General features: G+C 41.1%; 1 long non-coding RNA gene across 1 annotated transcript; it reads left to right on the top strand.

Annotated features, from left to right (window-relative positions):
- The first annotated feature begins 117 nt into the window (after positions 1–117).
- Positions 118–13291, top strand: LOC118166418. The gene is made up of 8 exons (XR_004750489.1): positions 118–839; positions 1888–2118; positions 2467–2667; positions 4597–4746; positions 4906–5011; positions 8551–8663; positions 11066–11158; positions 13218–13291. It is a non-coding gene; the product is annotated as an uncharacterized LOC118166418 (long non-coding RNA).
- Positions 13292–18602: the final 5311 nt, after the last annotated feature.

The following is an 18602-nucleotide window of genomic DNA, read 5'->3' as shown; positions in this document are numbered from 1 at the left end:
CGGAGGCCTCAGGGCGGGCTGGCAGCTCGGGGAAGCCGGCCCTGGTCGCTTGTCCCTCGGGGAAGCGGCTTGACCCGGCTCGGTGCGAGCCCCCCCACCCCGCTGGGCTGGGCTTGGCCGGGCTGGTTGGTGAATAACGAGTGAAATGTCTGACTGGAACGTGTCCCCCCGGAGCCTCAGAAAAGGGAGATGTGCCCTGCTTTGGGGTTTCACCGAGCTGGGAGGCTGAGGGCTGCTCAGGAGGGGATGAGCCGTGTCCCCTCCTGAGGCGTGAGGGGACAGAGTAAAACCCTATGCACCCTACCCCGCCGTCCTCAGCCATTCTGTTCTCCAGCTGCAAAAACAGATTTCCCCAATGTGTTGACTCCAAGATGAATAAACAGGGGAAAACAAGAAAGAAGAGTGGGAAATGAAGGGAAATTAAATGCAGTGTGTGTGTAAGGGACCAAATAAATGCCATGATTCCACCAAGGAACAGACTAATGCGCGTTACAATATACAGCTCATCAGTTCGTCACTGCATCTTTCATGTAAAGATCTGGAAGACATACGTTGTACTGCACTCCTCTGTGCTGCGGACCTTAATCTTTGAAATTGAGGACTGCAAGAAAAAAAGAAGTGAGATATCTTCTCCAAGATTAGCCTGCACACTACTGACAAACTGGAGTACAGTCCACCTCCTCACTTCGTATAACCCACTAGATACGTTCTCCTGAACGAAGTGACAGATACGGGATTGAGATGCGACTGGGATTATCGATGTGTTACAAAACCAGTGGGGCTGCCTTGGACACTCTCGTGTTGGAAGAGCTGATTGGGAAGGTGGCATTCATTAACGGGTATATTGGGGGTGTTTGAGGGCCAGGGGTACTAGAAAATACTGACAGTTTCACTACATTTTCTACATTCACATTTGTGGCCACAGGATGAAGATTAGGACTATGCTGAGAAAATTTATGACACCTAATTTGGGATGTATCATTAACACAAAGGACAATTGTGTTGTACAGAAAGAATGAGATTGCTTTGAGGCCTAGAGTAATTGGCATGGGATGAAATTCAGTGCTACAGGGTTTGGGGTCATATACTTGGGATCTAGTAAGATCATCTTTCATTCAGCAGTTGTGGAGAAACACTTAGGTACTCTAATTGGTTCCACAGAGTCATTCTGCAATCTGTATGAAGCACCCAACAAACAAAAAGGGAAATGAGATTTTAAGATGATTCAAAGCATTTTAGGGACATATAGGTAAATGTATATTCACAGCTTGTCTTGATTATTTCATATGTTTCTGCTCATACATGTCGAATGGAGACTCTGTTATGAGGGATGAGAACAGTGTTATTTCTTAAGTCCAGCAAAAAAGCTGAAAGTACATAGGACTGCTCTCTCCACAGGGTGGGCATTTTGCAGTCTGAGATGGCAAGAAGCTTTGCATGATGGAGAACCATGCTGGCACTATAGGAAGCGGCTGTAAACTGAACATGAACATATTCGAGCCAGAATTTAAGGAGCAGAGTTACAGCTATCAGAGGACTCAAACTGAAACAGCCCTGCAATGGAAGCCACCTTGATATATAAAAAAAACTTTTTTTTTTTCCTAAGATGGAGCTCAGTAGGCTTCTGAAAAAGGTTTAGTATGTGCTTGCTTAGGTTACCAGGGAGATGGATGTGGGGAGGTGGACCCCTTTCTGTCTGTCTTTCTGCTGAACCCCAAAGCTCTCCTTTGCCACTTCTTAGTGCTATGCATAGTAAGTCTTTCTAGTCTGAGAAATGTGCAACTCTCTGGAGACCCTGATTACTTAAAATAGTTCTTCCAAAAAATGTTGCTTTGCAATATAACCTCTCACATTTCTTTCATGTTGCTGTTCTCTGTTTATTCACAGGAGTGATGACCTCTCTTTCTTCACACCTGGCTCAGGCAGTCCTCCTGGGAAAGAAGCAGCTGTGTGGATGAGGCAGCTAGCAAACAATCTCATCTGCCATGGGATGCTGACAAGCCTGAGGACTGAGCAGCACTGTTCAAGGAGACACAGGGTGCCCCAGTTGTGATTCCCTTGTCTTCCTTCCTTATCACATCTTCTCATCACGTATCCTTTCCTAAAAGCTAGTGAAAGGTATTAGTAATTCAAATGTTTTCTGCACAAGTGAGTCTTCATTGTTTGTGCTCCATTTTCTGTCAGAGCCATAGGTACTTTAAAATAAAATTGTTATATGTCCAGCAGATGTTCTCTGTAAATGTAAATCTGTGTTCCTGTTTCCTTATCTCCCCATTGATGGGCTTTGTGGCTCTACTGTAATAGAAATAGTGATATGTACATTTTATAAATGTTGAAGGACACTGATAGATCTGAGAGTTAGGTCTGGACTTGACTTTCCCCATTTGCCTATTTGCATTTTAATATGATTTGTGCTTCATGATCATTCACTGAAAAGTTCTTCCAGATTTTACTTTAATATGTGAGGAATCTGTGGCAAAAAATGCCCATTTAGAAGAACACCAGATCATTCTAAATTGATCACAGCAGTTCTCAGAGTCCTTGCTTGGCATGGCGAAGGCCAGCACACAGAGAACATGACATATTCCAGCTCTGGGAGGAGTTCACATTCCCCTGCAACACTCGCCAGCAACTTCTTTCAATATCTATGTCTTCAAAGTTGGTATTGTGAGTTGCAGTCTTTTTTTATTTTCTTCCAGTTCCCTCTCTTACTACGTCTTGCTGTTCTCTACATTTCCAATTAAATATATTTTTTGGTCTTCTCAAAATAGCTTGTTTTTAATATAGCATATCCAGCTCCCTGGAAATTCTGTTCCTTTTTGCTTTGATTGACATCCTCATGTTTCCTTTCACACCCTCCTCCATCACAGCTTTTTTTTTGGCTGCAGCTTCCCCAATGTATTAAACAGACCTGCTGCTGCCTTCTCTGAGAAAGTGTTGAAAAAACTTTTCCAATTTCAGACAGCTTTCCTTTTTATAGCATTTGCTAGCAGCGTTGCGGTTTTGGCTGAGTTCACACTTCCAACTGGAGACAATTAGGAGCCAGGATTGCAAGTACCAGACAGGGCTTTTCTAACCTTTATCTTTATTGATCTTTCATATAAAATAAAAAGAGAGATGATAAGGGACATAATGCAACTTTATTTTTAGATCATTACAGAAACTTCTCAGGGTTTCACAGGGTGCTAGGAAAAGACATTTCAAAATTCAAGTGTGTTTAGTGTCACAATGCACTCTTGGGTCCCCATCCTAATGTTGTTAGGTAACGTGCACAGACAGCAAAGATAGCATACAGAATCCCCTTTTTATGTGGCACAATCATTTATTTTTATTTTTATTTTCTCGGCTTTCAGTGAGCCCAGATGTGACATCTGCCTTTTAGGAGTACCTGCTTCACCCCAATGGCCAGTGGTGGCCAGTGTAAATAGCAGCTCATCCCAGGGTAAAGGCAGACTTTGTGGAGATGAGGCTGAAATGTAAAACTGCAAAAGGGAAGCTGTGTGTGCATGCGAGCAAGTATGCATACACATATATGAACAGGAGTAAATACATACATAAAGACACTTCTACCTATTAATTGGGGTGCTGTGATGAAAAAATGGGACTAGTCTATGGAACATAAGGCAGGCATGTTCCCTGCTGAATTTCATGCAAATTATTTATCTTGAAATGTACCAACCTGCCATTCCCAGGGGATCCTGTGACCTGATTTTCAACACTTCTGAGGGCATTCAAATCCCACTGGGAGCCAGTTGAGCACCTTTAAATCTCAAGGACTGCTTAAATTCTGGTCAGGTGTGTAGCAGCTCCACAACTACAGGGAGAAGAAGGCCCTGTTTGTACACCCAGCACAAGGAAAATAATTTGTTTTCCTGCTTTGTGCATTCTGCTAGCAAAGAGATAGATGAGTGCATAATGGTTTCTCTGATGTGGAACCCTGCGGGGCTACCTAAAGAAAAGATGAATATTTGTTGCTTTTAGCCAAAGGTCTCCCAGATGAGACTTCCATGATGGTGCTGTCCATGAAACGTGTTTTACTGTATTCTTAAACAATTGTCTACACTGGTATTAAGAGAGAAATAGTACAGAAACCTCAGGACAGTACTCACTTAGGCTGGGATTTTCTAGAGGCATGATGCCTTTCCTTTGCCCACTGCTGGAATTCATAGGGTATTACTACCTAACCTTACTTGGATCCTAGACTTTTTTTTTTTTCCCTAGTGAAAATACATTATTTTAATTTATGTTAGTCACAGAGAAACGTATATTCATATGTTCATGTAACAGATACCATATATTCGTCCTCTAGTTGAGGACTAGCTTCTTTCTAATGATTCAAAATCAGTTAACAGAATTAATGTATAGCATACTAGCATAAAAGCTTAGTTCGTACTCTAAGAGAAAGTGATTTTTTTTGGTCATTGATTATTCTGCTAAAGAAAGGGCTTGAATCCAGTTTTAACTCAGTAACTGCTATTGATATTTTGTAATAAACTGAACCAGGGTGACTAGCTCAACACCTGTCACTCCAGTCAGGCTCAGATTAGGAATTTATAACATTGCCTCCTGTAATTATATTTTGCATTCTTCCAGCAGACAAGGCAGTGTCGTGTTAGGCTCTGGCATTAAGCATAAAGCTCCCCGTGTCGTTACTGCTGCGAAGATCAGAGCTTTTTCGCTGTCACTGTGTGGCAGCACTGCTCCACAAAATGCACGCTGCCGATTTCCCTTCAGCTTGGAGACCAGGTGGATGATCAAAGCCCTTTTGTTACTAGACCTCTCCCTCTTCATCTTTATTTGCTGGTTTTCTCTTATCCTCCCCGTACTCGTTTTTCATCCTTCATTGTCCTCAGAGGTTTGAAAGTGATTCATATTTCCCTGGCTTTCACACTGGATTTTTCTTAGGTGCCTTCCAATTATGAGATTCTTAAGATGTGAACGAGGATCATCATTATGAAATAACATTGGATGCTATAACAGACGATATAAAGAAGGCATTCATTCCTGTCCTGTGAGTATGTATCTTGAGGTCTCCGATTTAGATACTTGACCTTGCAAGGCTGCCAACACAATTGATAGAGACACGCGCTCCTCTGGAGGGCTGGTCAGAGCATCTCCATGAGATGCCTGCTCCAAACGCCTCTCAAGGCTGCCTGCTTCTCTCTATCAATTGCGTAGGGAACCAAGGGAGCGCAGTCAGATGCCTCTGGCAGATGGTGCCAACACTCCCCTTGCCCCCACAACAGGGTACAAATCCTGGTCTCACCCAGGTACCTCGCGGAAGAACGGAGCAGGAGAATCCTCTGAGCCTGGCTGTCCTCTAACCTCATGTCTCAGGGCTTGCTTCCAGATGTCGACAGCTCTCTGCTGTGGTTATGTTACACACATCGCCGTGAAAGAAGACAAAATCGTAGCTGCTGGTAGGGCCCAGAGCAAAACTTTTCCTAAGCCCCCCTTGGGAATAGCCACTTTTGCTTGCTGGGCTTTTTTCCAAGCCAGTTCTGCAAAGAGCAATTCTCACCACAAAATTACACCCTCTACCCACCTTGCCCTCCCCTCTGATAGTAGCTTCTTTCCTTCACAAAATATTTTAGATTTTCTGGACTCTTCCTGTTCACCTGTTTCCTGTCCTTTGGCCAATTTCCAGCTCAGTGTATTCTTTCATTCCTTTTCTTGTCACCCGATAACAACCAGCAGAGATATTGTATTAGAACTGGGGAAGATATTCATTTGTTTTCAGTGAAGTAGGATTTTTATCTGATAATAATAGCAGAATCCTCCAAATGAGTGTGATTTTTTTATAGGGAAATGGGAGAAGCAGCAGAATCCTACGGGCAGTACCAGCAAAGTCAAAAGATTCGTGGGGATAACACAGATAAAATTCACCTTGTCTAGAAGAGTTAGTGCAGTCACAGAATTAATTCAGTGAGAAGCTGAAGCCTGGCATTGCAACACACTAGGTGGGGGCTAGAGGAGGAAGGGATCCTCAAGTGAAGCATTTCTTGCAAGAGGCTTGATCCAGAGCAGTGCTCACTAATGGGTTGTCAGCGACTTAACCTATCTTTGTGTTGAACACCTTTGTGCTGTGTCTGATGTGTCAGCCAGGAGGCAGGACAAGGAATCGCCAGAGAAGCTGCTCACTGTGCATTTTCTTCTCTTGGGTGTGAGGAACAGCAGGCAGGAGTTCGGGCTCAGACCATAAACCAGCAGAAGGCCCCAATGGAGACTGCAATCCACAATCTTCTTGGCACAGGTGACACAACTCCAGCAGCAGCAAAGCATAAAACCCTTCCTCCTGCTGAAACCCTTAATCTAAAACCCATTGATCTTATCAATGTTTGATCTTACCAATGTTTACAAATATCTTAAGTGTGGGAGACAGAGGGATTTGGCCAACCTCTTTTCAGTGGTTTGTTGGGACAGAACAAGGGGCAATGGCCACAAAATGGAGTGCAGGAAGTTCCACACCGACATGTGAAAGAACTTCTTCACGGTGAAAGTGACGGAGCACTGGGACAGGCTGCCCAGGGAGGCTGTGGAGTCTCCTTCTCGGGAGATATCCAAGGCCCGTCTGGACGCCTACCTGGGCAGCCTGCTGTAGGGAACCTGCTTTGGCAGGGGGGTTGGCCCTGATGATCTCTGGAGGTCCCTTCCAACCCCTACAATTCTGTGATTCTGTAAAAACAAACAAACAAACAAAAAACAACAACATCAACAAAAACAAACAAACAAACAAAAAACCTCCCCACTGTGGGAGGGTGGGGACGGGGGCCACCAGCCTACAGTGCTGAGACACAGCTCCAGCTGGAGCCAGAGCTGTATGAATCTCGCATGTGAGAACCGACAAGCTCCAATTGGAGTAACATGGCCCAATCTGCTCTCTCTAGTACCATCAGGGTCAGGAACTGCTGCACTTTTTTATCTTTTCAAGGCCACACGTGTTAAATTCACAGTGAGCTGGCACTAAGGAAGGGGCGATGGCTCGATACAACACAGCTGTCTGATATTGTGGAGAAACATCCTGTAACTCTCTGTGTCAAAGTGCTCGTGTTCCTGTTTCCAGGCAGAGGGAATATTAATACATAATGAGCGAAGAATTTTTTTCTGTATTTAGAGTATACTAACCCACAAATTAAAAGAGACTTTTAAATTTAATAAAAAAGATTATTTTAATTTTAAGAGGTTCAGGGAATTATGCTACCTGCCAGTCACCCAGATCTGTCAAGGAGGTGGAAAGAAAAACTTAAAAGTTTCATGAAAATTTTTGCTGAGTGGAACAAAAAGGCAGAAATTAACGCTTGCTCCGTGGAAAAAGGCGGCAGTGTGAGCTCAGTGGCCATCTATTTTGTGATGTATCAGCCAATTTGCCGGTGTGCACGTGCCAATCGATCAGCATAGCTCAGAGCCAGACACAGCCTTACCTCTCATGTGCCAAATACAAATACTTTAAAAGAGGGGATTTTATCCAAGGGGAGACTTGTGTTGCTGGGACAGTGTGGTGCTGAATTTGTAGAAAACAATCTTTACCTGTTCTGTTGTCAAAAAAATAGCTTGTCCCTAACACTTTGATTCAGCTACCCTCTTACTGCCCCCAAGCCCTCCAGGTCTCCCCATTGCCTGTCCATTAATTAGGCAAGACGTGCCGTCATGTGAAGGGGGCAGGCTGGTGGCAGGTCAAACCCAGCAGATGATTGCTGAGTGAACTCTGCGGCTTTTCCCTTATTAGGGGCAATAATTTGGGTCTGTATCTGGCCATCAGTGCTCTTAAGGCAGGTGGATACTGAAGATCACCGAGAACCTTGAGCTGCTATCAAATGTAGTACGAGACAAATTGTATGATCAGCTTTTCAAAGGAACCCAGGCTAATGTAACCTCCACAATGATGCCACTCTCCTACACTTAAAACTATTCTTCTGTTTTCATGAAGAATGAAAACTCCTGCACTACAGTAACTCTGCAGTAAACTAGTGACTTTCATTACGAGGTAACTGTTTTATTGAGAGCTGAGCTTATTAGTACTGGAAGAGTCTTAATATGGCAATGGACTTATCAATTATCAATGACCGTTGTAATGAACTAATCACATTAGTGATTTTTTAGAGTTCCATTTATTTTAAGCAGCCAACTTGGTAATTTATCTCTGCTTTCATTTTCACTTCTTCATTCTGCTTGTGTGAGAAACTTTTGCTTGGGTTTCGCAAAGCAGCAGGAAAGAATGTATGCACACTGATTTTCCCCTCCATTCTCATCAGAGGCAAGGAAATCAAATGTTTTCCTGATTTACGCCTACTTAATCCCTCTGACATTAATTTACTCAAATCTGGGTACATCACTTTTCCAATGAGATCTGTACAATGTGCAAAATAGGAGGGTTTGGTAAGGTGCCTGTGAAATAATGGAGTTTAATATATCACTTGCTTTAAAACATGGCTACCTACATCTCTCCTTCATCAATATTGATGCACTTAGTTCTGGATGTAGACAAAAAAAAGTCATTTCTACTTAGTATATTATTTAAATTCCACTTTCTTTCTGTTTTTCTTGTTTCAGTAGTACCTTGGTACATGACTTCCATGCTACGATTCTTGACACATTCAGCCGTAGGAACCTGGGCACGTCAAGAGCTTTCATGGAGATGAGCAGCATATATTTGGACATCTGAGGTAAAACAAATATGTTTATATGAATTAATTGTGGCTGTGAAGTTTTTCAGGTTCGTCGTGCTTTTCACAAAAATACAAATTTGGCTGTTGACAGTGGCATGAAGTTTCATTTGAATTGCTGAGGACGTAGAAGAGTCTGACTTGCAAGCCAGCTTAATCTTAGTCCTGTTTGAAGTTCATGGCTGGATTCTTACTGACTTCATTGGCACAGCAATTCTCAAGCCTTGAGAATAATAGTGGCAACTCACGACAGTCCATGAAGTCTTTCAGCTTTTGGATGGACTCTAATAAATCTGTGTAGGTTCAGTGCCACGACAGTACAAAATGGAATTCAGACAGCACCTTTGCTACCCAATGCTCCCCAAATTGCAGAGCAATATAAATACATAATTGCACATCTTTTTGATACTAAAAGACCAAGTACTTTCATTCAGCGCACATTAACATTACTCAGTAGTCTAGGTCTGGATCAATCCATATAAGTGAAATTACAGGGACGTTAGGAAGGTAAATAATGTTTATGACATGAATGCATAAGGCTCAGAAAGGAATAGACTCCCCCATAAAAGACACTGTACTCCCTGCTCTAAAAAAGCTCAGAGATGGAGAAAAGCAGCTTGATTTACATATACAAGGTGAAGGTGGCAATGTGGTAATAGTAGACATGTAGGCTATGTAGCATGTTGGTGAAGTGAGACTGGTTGTGAGAATATAAATGGAAAGAAAGGAGGATTGTTGGAGTAACAGTATCAGGAGGGGAGCAACAGCCAGTGAGCATGGGTGAAAGCTGAGACAAAACTAGAATGGTTCCGGGGGTGGCTGTCACTCCTGCCTCCGCAGCTGCTCTGATGGGTTGCTTTTTTCACTTCTCAGACTTGGTTCCCCCAGAAATGGGGTCTGCTGTCATTTTAGATGTGAGCCAGAACATCTCTTGTTTATTTATTTTTTCTTTCTGAAGTTTCTTTTGAAGTTGACTAAATGCATACTACATTTCCAATAATATATTAAAAATATTGCCCCAGATCTTTAAATTTAGGAACCCAAGTTAGGTATCTACAAGCTAAATTAGAGCAAACCTAATGCTAATTAAATCAAATGTGGCTGCTCACAACCTCGTGGATAATGTGACACACACACAAAAGAGATGTTTTGATGCCCCCTTGTTTCTTCACTACATCAGCTCTATGCCACCTCAGGATTTATCCTACACTGTGGGAGTTCTCATGTAACACATTGAGCTGTCTGTTTGTTTCTTCCATCTGCTCATATCTGCTAGAGTAGGGATTTGAATTCATCTTGAGGAATCCCCATTTTCTTTTTATAGCTCCACACTGATTCACCACGGTAAGGGGTTCAGGTATGAGAAACATTACAGGCTGTGAACCACATCCTGCTCAGCTTTACACCTACAACTTCTTCTCATTCCCTACAGACTGACATGTATCAAAGAGGACAGTTTGGTCCTGTTTAGGTTATTAGATCTGTACAGCTTGATATCGCTCAAAAATAGTTCTGTAGATTTTGGATGCCTGTTATTACGATTAGGAGTCTCTTAGTAGGAAGACACAGGCTTCTGACAAAATAATGATTCTCCTCTTCATATCCTCAAGCCTACAGTTCCCCTTTCAGTTATTTCTGAACTTGACAGCTGGAACAAAAGAGCTCATCTATTTTATTTGTATGGAGAAGTAATTTGCATTATTCTGCATTTTGCCCAGGATGCAGAATAAACCAAAGGTAGTGGATTTTTTTTCCTTGTTTCTTTGATCAAAAAAAAAAAATAAATCTGTCCCACAAAAGGAAATAAAACAATGCCTGATTCTGCAAGGAAAACTGTAAGGAATAAGATATTATTTTAATATATTTTTTAAAAAGATCCAATCGCTTAGAAACTTTATGTATAGCTGATCCAGCTGGGGGTAGGAGAATGCCATAGATGAGCCCATCTCAGTGTCCCTTCCAGCTATGTTTTCTATGATAATATGACTGGGAAGAGGATAATTATCAGCAATATCCAGTGTGAACACAGGAGCAGATTTGGAGTGCTGCCTGATTACAAGGTATTTGTCTAACACTCATCGTCATTGTATGAGAATGCCTTAATTAGCACTGAAAACATTTAGTTACATAGTCTATCTCTGGTAAAAATAGATTGTGCTGCTGATGTTTTTTACAGTGCATTAAATGCTAAGTATTTAAACCCACACAGGTACACTGTGTCATCACCTGAGAACACTAGAATCTATAAATCCCTGATTTTCATTTGCAACTGAAATACTAAGAATCATTAAGATGAATTGTTAATTTAAGGTATCAACCACACAGCAGATTTCAATACAAGGTAAACATCTTCTCGGTAAGGACAAATGATCACAAAGTGTGTTTTATCTACTCAGAAACAGATAATCAGCTTATAACCATGAAGAGGACAAAAGATCCTGATCTATTTCTACAAAGGCAGATCCTGTTCTGGCTTCTGAGCAGCTGAGTAGGAGGTATGTATATAAAGATATAAAAAAAACAGGAGACAAGATACCGGACATACAGAACAGATTCCTGTTTGGCTCATATACTGATTTATATTCAGTTCTCAGTGCAGTTGAGATTCTATTTTCCACCCCCCTTGCTTCTCTTTAGTTCATCAAAGTTATTCAAATCTGGATTTTAAACTTGTGTTTCTACAAACTTGACTGGGAGCAGATTTATTTACCTAATGTGCAGGTTAGGCTCAGCACGCAGATAAAGACACCTAAATTTAGGTGTCTGCATGTAGGTGTTTATGTGTGAGGTAGCTGTTGCGGCTCCCATCGCAGTCAGTGGAGGTACCTGCATTTGGCTAGTTTAATAGCACTCACGATTCATTGAGCATCTAGATGCTGATTTGAAGGTACGTGTTTCAAAGTGCAAGCTGAACTTGAGGTCAGGTATTTATAAAATAGACATCTAAATCAGAGCAGGTATTTCTCAAGTAGCTTCCCAGTATAATCGATGAAAAAAATGGTCAGCAGAGCTTAGGGTGTGATTAATCTGATCAGATATAAGTGTCTATTTTATAATGAGGTGAATCATGACCTGAACTCCTTTGACTAGCTCTCCAGCTACTCTAATGGGAGCCTAGACACCTGGCTTGCATATAGGCACATACATTGCAGACTAAACTTAGATTTGCTTGATCAGTCCGATCCACGTGGCTATGAAATGATCAGATCATCTCGTCTGACTTCCTGCATGAAACGGGCTGTAGAAGTGAGTTACGTAGCCTCACAAAAATGTGACCCCACTTACCTAGGGCTTACCCAGAGACTGCACGTACCAGGCATTTCCAAGCTCTTCTACAAACTATACGGGGAGAAAAAAGATTCCTGTCTGCACAGCACGAGGGGTTACCCAACAATAACTTCCCATGGGAAGGAGTTGGGGGGGTGACTGATGCAGGACACAACATAATTATGCCTTTGCACTTCAATGCAAATGTTCCAGGACAAAATTATAAAGAAAAAAAATGACGCAGCCTGTGTGAGAGATTTTCATGATTGTACGGAAAATTCAGGATGTATTTTAAGTGTCAAATTGTGTGTCATTCAATTAACTGATACAATGGATACATTGGCCCTGTCAGAGGATATTTCTAAGCACTTTTTATCAACTAATTTTAGTGGTGAGACAGTACAATGAACTAACTCAGTTTTCAGTGTTTTCCCAAATGCAGGTTTCACCCTTTATCTTAAGTGGGAGCAGCACTTTGTATTTCCCACCACCTCCCCTGCTTCTAATTAAAATTCAACTATGGGTCAAATCTTTGGCTGGAAAGAGTGTATGCAGACCAAGCTCTGCCTTGTATTATAAAGTTACAAAAACAGGATGTATTTTATTTGACTGGAGTGAACTTAGTGGTCAGGGGTCATTTTCATTTAAGATATGTTTTTTTTTTTCTCATGGTTTTCAAATGTACTCTGTCTCTTAAAAGGCAGTGAAAATAAAATGCATTTTTTCTCAGCATTTTTTCTTAAGGATCTCAAGGCACTTTATTGGCAGTAGTTTGCTAAATCTTGCAGTATCCCTACACGGTACACATACCACTGCTTGTTTGATCTTCTTTCTCAGGTTTCAGTCTTATTTTCCCCCAGTGTGAGGGAAGCACCTAAGTGCTTCCCAACCAGTAATTACTAAGAAGATACAATCACCATATGTTATAATGTACTAATTACTTTTTTATGTTACTTTTGTTTTTTTCTTCGTATCTCTCCCCAGAATGAGAATTGGTAATGGGTTCTTCCTTTATTTGAGTGGCATGCCACACTTTTCCCTTGTTTTTAGCAATTCCCCAGTGAGTCTCCGGTTTGCCCCGTTCCATTCATTCCCTCTGAAGTTCTGAAAATTCACTTCAGGAAGATTTCATAATACGAACTTAAGGAAAATAATATAATCTTGCTTTAAAACACTTCCTTCCTCTGTTTTGCTGATGAATTACAACAGTTCACAATACCATCTGGCTAGCAACTGGTACAGGACTTATTTCATTGTTTTAAATGTATGTGTTTCTTTTGGTTGTAGAGCACACAATATGAGGATTCCCTAACTGTGATCAGAGAGGTCCATGCTACAACATTAGATCAAGATTTCCCCCATTCCCTAACTGTGATCAGAGAGGTCCATGCTACAACATTAGATCAAGATTTCCCCCAAACTATTGTAAGTGGGCTTCAAATAGCTTTGGAAAATGATCTGTAGTGTCATGGTGAATTGGAATGTGAGTCCTGTGATGGAGTATGAAATCGAGGTCTGAATTTTGCAGCTTGAGGCATTTTCTAAAATCAGAGAAAAGAGTGCAGAGAAATGTAACATTATCCCATGTAAGTGGTCACTATAGAAACTTCTTAAGCTCATAGATCAAATTCAAATTGAGAAAGGAAACTGTTTGTCAAATCCAGCTTTGTTGTAGCTCAGAATAATGGAAATATAGCTGGTCTAGAAGCTTTTATGAACGTTCTATGACCACAGCTTTGAGGAGTCTCACAGAATGGGGTGGGAAGTTGGGTGGTGCTGAGTAAGATAGCCTCCATTCCAAAATCCAAGTGACAAACTAAGCATGGTACAGTTCTGAATTTAATCATGCGTAGTCCAGGAGTGTTGTTGCTGATATGATGGGGAAGTGCAGCACCTGAACTTCTCATCAGATCATTTGAAGCACTTCATGCACAAGGTGAGTAAGACTACAGGATTTTCTAGGTCTCCCTTCAAGCAGATCTGATGCATATGTGAAGATCAGACATTTAATACGTAACTTGAGACCTGATGCAGTGTGGATCCTAAGGTGGTGCAATTCCAGTGAAATTACTTTTCCCTACCCTACACCAAAAAATCATTTAATTAATTTAATTCATTTGTGTGCTGTTGTCACAGGAAAATGAAGAAACAATCAAAACAGTCTCTAGTGATTATGAATTTCCCTACAGCCATTACTATAATGTGAATGTTTTTCCTCTGAATGCACAAACTATTTAGCAAGAGCAATTCACTGTCTGTCCCATGAACAGATACTAATCTTCAGTGTCACTGCTGCTCCACCCAAAACCTTGCAGACCAATGTCATGTGTGGTGTTGATTTTTTGATACAGATCTTTTGATCGCCAGCTTTTTCTTATAAGCTGTGGCTTATAATAAGAGACGAAGGCTAGCTTCACATTAATGACATGGCAGGTAAAGTTCTTAGAATTTATTTTTAGTCCCCCAAACAATCCTAGTCTTCAGATTTAGATCCTTTAAAGCAACTGTTGCTCGACACGTGATCTTTTCTTACATGTTGCTTCATTTATACATGCTCATATAATTTCTGTATGAACTAGAGCATATCATAAAGCTGTGTCATATTCTTTTAATTTTTATACTGAAGGGTTTCCAATGGAACATAACATAATTAGATTACATGTAATCTCTTCCCATTTTGATCCTATTCTCAAGAGTGTTTGCAAAGAAGCTTACTTGAGTCTTAAATACACAACTTTAAATCGTGCTGACGGTGATAAGGGAAGCACACTCTTACGAAAACACACTGATGTGTGGGACAAAACCTCATGACTTTATGAAATGAAGTAGGTATCTCCACTGGCAATGTCTGTTTAGAGAAGCTTTAAAATCCTTGACAAGTTTTTTTAAACTTCCGCACAAAACCTGTAACAAGTTGATTCAGAGCCTTTCCCTGTCCAGTTCTCCCCTGAATCACCACTAACCCATATTAATATCTGCCCGTAACAGGGGTCCCAAAGAGATGCCATAGTTTCTATTAAGGTGTCAGCCTTCAAGATAAACTGCAGTTTAGAAGTATTTTCAAAGAGCTATCACCTTCCTGGTAGTATATTAAAAGAGATTATGCGTTGCCAGAGACAGCAAGCCTTGTCAGGTCAGGGCAAAACAACATTTTAAGCCGATTGGCTCATATATCTCAAGGTATGTGTGTCCTTGCACAAATTCACTTTCCCCTCAGCCCAGTGTTTAAGAAAATCCACTTTTAATGATGTTGATCGATCTGAAGTATGGTCGTATTGAATCCCACGTATTATTTTGAGGTGAGGGAAGGAGAAAAAAATCCAAATGGGATAGTAAATCATTGGATTATAAGAAATCTTTGAGGAAAAAAAAAAAGCATTATATTTGGTGTTTGGTGCTTCATCTTTCCTAAAACTCTGCTTTGCATGATAATTTTGTGACGGGATAAAGTTTGTTTACACTCCATAGGTATTTGCCAAACATTTGGGAAGATTTGAGCTGCTGGCAAAGCTGGCTTTGCTTGCCAGAGCTGAGGGGTGCCTTTAGTAACGACAGTCTCCCTCTCTACAGGGTCCCATGGCTTCCTTACAGAATGAAATTGGGCAACTGGTTCCTACTGAGAGCTGGTGTAAACACCAACCCCAGCAGGATCTGTGAGTGCATTTCCTTCATCAGCCAGGAATCTGAATTACCCAAGCGTCCCCAAATTTGGGCAGTCTTACTGCCAATCATGTCATGGCCCTACCCCTGGAAATGAGCTCAGTTGCTTACGGGTGGGAAACATCCTGCAAGAGCTCAGCCAGGCAGCAGTCAGCCTGTTTTGTTCTACTGTTGCCATATGGGCTTGGTCTGGGAAAAGATAAATGGATAAGACTTCCATTTTCCCTGGCAAGCTACTTCTCCAGTTGGAGCTTTGTAGGTAAGCTTCATGCTGTTTTAACCTGAGCAGGAGACCAAATGAACACAGAGTGGCTCAAGGCAACAGTGGAAGAATGTGCTTCAAAGCCTCACTTGCATCCCGCATTTCGTGCTGTGCTATATAAATTCCATATTACATGGAGCCTGGGAAAAGACTGCAAATACCATGCTGCTGGAAAAAAAATTAAAAAATTGATCTTTCATAAAGAGCTTTACATGAACAAACTGAATATATTTCTTTTTCGTCAGTCATTTACACTTCTTTGTCTGCTAGTTTCAGCAGCAAATGGAAAAAAGGTCATAAAGATTGAACTTTTGCAGTACCTTAGACAAGTAATTACACCTTTTTCAGGATCCGCTATTACAACTCAGAGCATCTTCACATTTCATTACATGCTCCTGTTTACATTTGCTCGTAACTTGATGAAAATGTATATCTTCAAAGGTTTTGAATTTGTTGGTATCTAACAAGTTAGGCTATTTCTGTTAACTTTGGGTTACTTCTGACATTCTGGCTGTTACAGGTGAATGATAATAAACTTTAATAGCGACTGTACTCTGAAAACTGTCTCTATAAAAGTGTCATGAGATTGCAGGTTCCTTACTGTAACTCTGTATCAGACCTTCAGGGTTTACAAAAACATAATCTTCCAATCATTGTCTTCCAACTGCTGTCCTGGAAAACCACACTACGGCACACAAAAAATTAAGCTAATGTTTTGTTCTGTTGCACCTTGTTGCCAGTAAGAGTTAATCTTCCGTCTTCTTATTTGTTCATTTTCCTTCTCTGTTCTGACTGTATTCTACCTTTCCTTGGTTTGAAAGGTAAACAGTTTGATTATAGATTTTCTCCTCTTTGATCTGATCTCTTCTTCTGTGGGAGCAGGCTCAAGTCTGGCTAGCAAGAATATACAATTCTGACTGGGGAAAACACCCCGATTTCGTGTTTCAAGCACATCACATGCTCCTGTTTCCATACAACCTCACACATCTTCTTCAGTCAAGTTTTCTAATTTTTGTATTTTCTCTATGCAGCCATCTTGCATTATCATCTATCTAGTCAATCCCTAAGGAGATTTCAGGGAAGTTTTACTACATGGGATACAAAAGTCAGTGACACACTTTTGGTATTGGGATGTTTTTCAATCCATTGAAAATCTACTTGGTATTAAGGAGACATTTTAAAATGTAGTGTATCAATGTATCACACTTGTGATACATGTACTTTTCATAGTTAACAAAAGAATGCTGGAAGCTAAATCCACATTTAAAAGAAGAGAGAAATAAATGAGACAATTATTAAAGTAACAGAAGGAGTAAGACAGAAGGAGACTAATAGAAAAAGCCAATAAAATGCTAGAGGAGACAGAAAATTGGGGGAGAAATAAAGGAAGGAGATGAAGAAAATCTGTCCTGACAGAGGGGACGGAAATAGCCCCTTGCACCAGGCAGCAACAGAAAGCACTGTGTACTTTCCAACCTGATTCATGTGGCAGGAGCCATCAGCAGCAGGAAGAGAGACACGAATCCATGAAACCTGATCCTCCAAATCAGAGCTGCGAGACAATCGGACTGGGTGAGGGCAAGTGAACAATCAGAGCCAAAAGGAATGGAAAACAGTATTTTAGGCAGCCAGAAGAATTACAGCCAAGGGCTAACCCCCCCCCCCTCCCCTGCTTGGAATTAGATTTCCACCCCTGTTTTTAATACGCCTCTTTCTCAGGATAATGCAGTGTTTTAGTACAAGATGGTGGGCTGATGTTGCCACGCATGTACAGACAAATCTCTGCCTCGCTCATCACTTCTGCAGAGTGGGCTGGTGCTCAGCTCCTGTAAACACCTATGACAAGATCAAGCAAGTGATGGACCGAAAGTAACACCTGCAACACAGACACCACAACTTTCATTTGGGGGAAAATAAACAAAAGCAAAAGCAGCAGGTGGCATAACAGCTGAGTACATTTAATCTTATAAAATATTGATGCACTTTACTGCATGATAGTGGGAAGAATAGCCATCTGGCACCTATTGTTCATAGGCCTATAAACACTTCGCATCAAATCAGGTATTTTGAGTGATATCCTTTGTAATGATGAGAGTAGGTTTTAAAAGTGACAAGCCTCAAAGGTTGAACAGAGAACTGTTTGAATTTGAGAGTAATAGACAGGTTTGTGTTTGTTTGGATACCTGCAGGAGCTTCTGAGCCACTCACTCTCTGGGGTACATGGCTGTGCATAAATGGTTTGTATTTTGACTGACACAGAAAAAATATCAACTCATGCCTTAAAAATGATCTGTAGGCAGAAGTGGAAATGCCATATGCCACGGAAAATATGCTGAATTCCTGCACCACAGAAGCTAAGCCAAACCTATACATCACAAACATGAATTGAAAAGGAACAGTCCCAAAACAGGTTTTAAATTTTTTTTAGGACCAACCTACTAACTGCTGTCTTTTGAGTCTGCAGAATACCTAATTTTGTAAAGCAAAAGTCATTCTCTTAAGGGCAGCATTTGTGTTCTTATATGAAGTTATATGTTTAGCCCAAAGGTGTTTAGGGACGGGCCATTATAGCAAAGTACTATGCCTCAAAACTTTCATGGACTTTTAGGCTACAGTTGCCAATTCAAAGCCTACGTCTTTATTTTCAAAGCCATCAGCATTCTGAACACTTGGTCTCTCGGGGATTAAAGCTCTATCAATGAATTGTCGAGGCAGTTGACAGCAAAAGATATAGTGCTATCCGGAGTCTG

The sequence above is a fragment of the Oxyura jamaicensis genome, chromosome 1 (genome assembly GCF_011077185.1).
Source record: "Oxyura jamaicensis isolate SHBP4307 breed ruddy duck chromosome 1, BPBGC_Ojam_1.0, whole genome shotgun sequence".
In the NCBI taxonomy this organism is placed as follows: Eukaryota; Metazoa; Chordata; class Aves; order Anseriformes; family Anatidae; genus Oxyura; species Oxyura jamaicensis.
The sequence above is the reverse complement of the archived record's forward strand: the minus strand, read 5'-3'. Positions and strand labels throughout refer to the sequence as shown.